Consider the following 5,852-nt stretch of genomic DNA (forward strand, 5'->3'; position numbering starts at 1 on the left):
CTACTGTGTTGATCCAGAGGAAGGCAAAAAACCCTTATGAAGCAGATGCCAATTGCCCCATACCAGGGGGAAAATTCCTTCCCGACTCCAAATATGGCAATCAGAATAAATCCCTGGATCAACGTTCTGTCCCTATTAATCTAATATCCATAACTTGTAATATTATTGCTTTCAAGAAACACGTCCAGGCTCCTTTTGAACTCTTTTATTGAGTTTACCATCACCACTTCCTCTGGCAGAGAGTTCCATAATCTCACCGCTCTTACTGTAAAGAACCCCTGTCTGTGCTGGTGTAGAAACCTTCTTTCCTCCAGCCGTAGAGGATGTCCCCTTGTTATAGATACAGTCCTGGGTATAAATAGGTCCTGGGAGTGATCTCTGTACTGTCCCCTTATATATTTATACATAGTTATTAAGTCCCCCCTAAGCCGTCTTTTTTCCAAACTAAATAACCCCAATTCTGATAATCTTTCTGGGTACTGTAGTCCTCCCATTCCCCTTATTACTCTGGTTGCCCGTCTTTGAACCCTCTCCAGCTCCACTATATCTTTCTTGTACACTGGTGCCCAGTACTGTACACAGTATTCCATGTGTGGTCTGACTAGTGACTTGTACAGGGGTAGAATTATTTCCTTGTCGTGGGCATCTATGCCCCTTTTGATGCACCCCATGATTTTATTTGCCTTAGCAGCAGCTGCCTGACACTGGTCGCTACAGGTAAATTTACTGTTAACTAAAACTCCTAAGTCCTTTTCCATGTCAGTCGTCCCCAGTGTTTTCCCATTTAATACATATTCCCAGCCTGGATTTTTCTTCCCCATGTGCATAACCTTACATTTATCTGTGTTGAACCTCATCTGCCACATCCCAGCCCAAGCCTCCAACCTATGCAGATCCATTTGTAATCGTGCGCTGTCCTCTATTGTGTTAACCACGTTATAGAGCTTAGTATCGTCTGCAAAGATTGATACTTTACTATGCAATCCCTCTACAAGGTCATTAATAAATATATTAAAAAGAATAGGACCCAAAACTGACCCCTGTGGTACCCCACTAGCAACAGTCACCCACTCAGAGTATGTACCATTAATAACCACCCTCTGTTTCCTATCACTGAGCCAGTTACTTACCCACATACACACATTCTCCCCCAGCCCAAGCATTCTCATTTTATGTACGAGCCTTTTATGTGGCACCGTATCAAATGCTTTGGAAAAATCAAGATATACGACATCCAGCGATTCACCCTGATCCAGTCTTGAGCTCACCTCCTCATAAAAGCTGATCAGGTTAGTTTGACAGGACCGATCCCTTGTAAACCCATGCTGATATGGAGTCATACACTTATTTTCATTGAGATACTCCAAAATAGCATCTCTTAGGAAACCCTCAAACAGTTTATACACAACAGAAGTTAAACTAACAGGCCTATAATTCCCCGGGTCACTTTTTGTCCCCTTTTTGAATATTGGCACAACATTTGCTATGCGCCAGTCCTGGGGAACAGACCCTGTCACTATAGAGTCCTTGAATATTAGAAATAGGGGTCTGTCTATTACATTACTTAACTCCCTTAGAACGCGGGGGTGAATGCCATCTGGACCTGGTGATTTGTCTATTTTGATTTTTTTAGGCGGCACTGCACTTCTTCCTGGGTTAGACAGGCGACATGTACTGGGGCATTTATCTCATCCTGCTGTATATTACCTGGCATTTCATTTTCCTCTGTGAATACAGCAGAGAAGAATATATTTAATAGATTAGCTTTTTCCTGATCCCCGTCTATAACTTCTCCCTCATTACTTTTTAAGGGGCCAACGCTTTCATTGTTAACCTTTTTACTATTTATATAGTTAAAGAACATTTTGGGGTTTGTTTTACTCTCTTTGGCAATGAGTCTTTCTGTCTCCAATTTTGCTGCTTTTATCTGATTTTTACATATTTTATTTTTTTCCCGATAGCTTTTTAGTGCTTCCTCACTGCCTTCCTGTTTTAGTAGCTTAAATGCCTTTTTTTTGCCATTTATTGCCCCCTTTACATTTTTATTTATCCACATTGGTTTTCTCTTGTTCCTGACTCTTTTATTCCCATACGGTATGTACCTTTCACAGTGAGAATTTAAGATATTCTTAAAAATCTCCCATTGAGCGTCTGTACTCTTGTTTTTGAGGACATTTTCCCAATTTACAGTGTTAAGGGCTTCTCTTAGTTGATCAAACTTTGCCCTCCTAAAGTGCATAGTTCTTGTGGCTCCTCTAAGAGTTCCCTTATTGAAGGACAAGTTATAATGCATCATATTGTGATCACTATTTCCTAGATGTCCCCTGACCTGCACATTAGTTACTCTGTCAGGTCTGTTGGTTAATATTAAGTCCAGTAGGGCGCCCCCTCTGGTCGGGTCCTGTACCATTTGGGACAGATAATTATCCTTACTTATAGTCAGAAACCGGTTTCCTTTATGAGATTCACAGGTCTCGGTTTCCCAGTTTATGTCGGGATAGTTAAAGTCCCCCATAATAACCACCTCATTGTGATTAGCTGCCTTGTTTATTTGCTTTAATAATTGATCTTCTGCTGCTTCCATTATATTTGGTGGCTTATAGCAAACCCCGATCAGTATTTTATTATTTTTCTTTCCATATATTTCTACCCATAATGACTCCACATTATCATTTCCCTCACATATATTCTCCCGCAGTGTGGCCTTTAGGCTGGACTTTACATAAAGGCAAACTCCTCCCCCTTTTCGTTTTTTCCGATCCTTCCTGAATAGACTATACCCCTGTATGTTAACCGCCCAGTCATAGCTATCATCCAACCATGTCTCTGTTATACCCACTATGTCATAATTTTCTTCAGACATTATTAACTCCAGTTCGTCAGTTTTATTGGTCAGACTTCTGGCATTAGTAAGCATACAATTTAGAGGTGTATGGTTTTTTTCCCTATGAAGCCTATCCCTATTAACTATTCTAACCCCTCCCTCTGCTCCACCCCCAGGTACATTTATAAGCCCCAGCTCTCTATCTACACTATCTTCCCCTTCTATATTGTAGTTTCCCTCCCCCCCTTTCCCTAGTTTAAACACTCCTCCACCCTTCTGACCATCTTCTCCCCAAGCACAGCTGCACCCTCCCCATTGAGGTGCAGCCCGTCCCTACCGTAGAGCCTGTATCCGACAGAGAAGTCGGCCCAGTTCTCCATGAACCCAAACCCCTCCTTCCTACACCAGCTTCTGAGCCACTTGTTTAGCTCCCTAATCTCCCGCTGCCTCTCTGGTGTGGCACGTGGTACAGGTAATATTTCAGAAAATACTACCTTGGAGGTCCTTGCCTTAAGCTTGCTACCTAAGTCCCTGAAATCATTTTTAAGGACACTCCGCCTCCCTCTCACTTTGTCATTGGTGCCAATGTGCACCATGACTGCTGGGTCTTCTCCAGCCCCTCCCAGTAATCTGTCAACCCGATCCGCGATGTGCCGAACTCGAGCGCCAGGCAGACAACACACTGTTCGGCGATCCCGGTCTTTGTGACAGATCGCCCTGTCTGTCCCCCTAATAATTGAGTCCCCCACTACCAGCACCTGTCTGGCCTGCCCTGCGCTCCTCCTTCCCTCCTTACTGGAGCAGACACCCCTCTGGTGGTCAGAGGCAGTGACTTGCTGCAGTACTGCTAACTCTGAACTAACATCCCCCTCATCTGCCAACCGGGCAAACTTGTTGGGGTGTGCTAGATCAGGACTAGCCTCCCTGGCGCTTTTCCCCCTACCCCGCCTTCTAACTGTAACCCAGCTAGCTGCCTGACTGTCCTGTACCTCCATCCCACTATCCTCCCCCACCTCTACCTGCGAGAGAGCTTGCTCAGTGAGCAGCAGACTCCTCTCCAAGTTGTCAATAGATCTCAGTGTTGCCAGTTGCTCCTCTAGACTCAGGATTTGTGCTTCCAAATGAGCAACCCGCACACATCTCGCACAGCAATATGCACCCTCGAAGCGCTGCTCAAGGATTGCATACATTGAGCAAGATGTACACCTGACCGCATTGTCAAACATGGAGGACATCTTGGCAATGGGGATAGCTCCAATAACTGGCAAAAACAGACAGTAAGGCGCAAAATATATATAAATATATTATATGCAATCACAAGGATTTATACTTTACCCTCCTTCTTGCTTTTTAACTCCTTCTTTGCTTGTAACTCCTCACTTAGAGATGTCACTTAGGAGATTCGCCCCAGCTCAGGATTCGCTTGTGTGTCCAAGCTAAATGCAACTGCAAAAGCCAAGCAGAACTCACAGAGCAGGTTACTTAATTAGCAACACACCTGAAATAGCCCTTACCCTTTTTTTTTTTGCTTTTTTCAACAAAACTTTACACTGAACACAACACAAACAAACACAGTGCTCCCCCTTGCAATAGTAATGAATATACTCTCCTTCTTTGCTTGTAACTCCTCACTTAGAGATGTCACTTAGGAGATTCGCCCCAGCTCAGGATTCGCTTGTGTGTCCAAGCTAAATGCAACTGCAAAAGCCAAGCAGAACTCACAGAGCAGATAGTACCGGGTCTTATTGGCACACTCCGGATGGCACTAATTGTTATTTCATCACTTTCTTTAGAGATACTGCGCAATTGTTTTTTTTTCCTTTTGTTTTTGTACTTCAGAACCAAAGACACTGAAAAGAGTGTGAACCCTATGGTTCAGACTCTTCTTAGTGTCTTAGATCTGAAAATCACCAAAGACCTAACTAAAACAATAAACACTACTTTATTTTCAAGGAAAAGGCCACTTTTTGCCAACAGTTATAACCCCATTGCTTCAAGATCCTCGTTGACCAGTACCTTCGCCTGAGAAGTAACTGTGCTTCACTTGAAGACTTCATTATCAAACCTAGAACTCTTCAACAACAGTAAGACAATCCAACCATAGAAAAATACTATATCAATTTGATTATTAATAAATGTAAAACCTCCATAGAATAACGTAGGAAAATGGCATAATTGTAGGGCCCCTTGGACCAATGGGGAAGGGAGATTTGCTGGTCTATTCAGAAATGCTTTGTGTCCTTCTCTTTCATTGGTCATGTTTACAACTTTGTATTAAGCAGGTATACAAGCTTTAGTGGAAGTTCCTTCCTTCCTTTTCAACCAGGATAAGACCGGAAGAATATCTCGAACTCTCTCACACTCCCACCTGGAATGGATTGCTAAGAAGACAAATTGGTATCCACAACAGCAAAAATTGGGAGAGACTAAGCCAGTGGTAAGCAATGCAACTGGTTTGAAGCTCTTGGTGAATATGATGGGTGTTCCTGCCTTACATGCTGTAAACTGAGCATGTGTGAGCATGCATGTGTAATTGTGTGCGTGTAATGCGTGTGTTAGTCGGTATAAGTAAGTGTGTACAATTAGTTTAAGTGTATATATTATATATATATATATATATATATATATATATATATATAGCACTCTCAAAGGATGGTCAGCACTCCAGGTCTTTAAGTTAACAACTTCTCTTTATTCAAAGTCAAGTCGACGTTTCAGTCATTGCTGACTTTCATCATATTATATATTTGTGTGCCAGAGTGTATGTTGGAAGGGGGAGGGGCCAATAAAATACAGACAAGTTGTTTGGGAGCAATGATGGCACAGACAAGTTGTTGACGTTAGGGGGTCTTGGGGCAATTTTCGCACCAGGGCCCTGTGGTTTCTAGTTACACCCATTCTTAGAACATCTAAAAGTGTCAGGCTTCTGTCCTCAGTGTCATGGAACTGGTTCCATACAGATGACTGCATTGACCCAGCACGCCCAAAGATTGTGTGCAGGAGTCACAGTGCAGTAGCGGAGTTGGAC

The sequence above is a fragment of the Sceloporus occidentalis genome, unplaced genomic scaffold, assembly GCF_023333645.1.
Source record: "Sceloporus occidentalis isolate IW3139 unplaced genomic scaffold, rSceOcc1.0.p SCAF_32, whole genome shotgun sequence".
Lineage (NCBI taxonomy): Eukaryota > Metazoa > Chordata > Lepidosauria > Squamata > Phrynosomatidae > Sceloporus > Sceloporus occidentalis.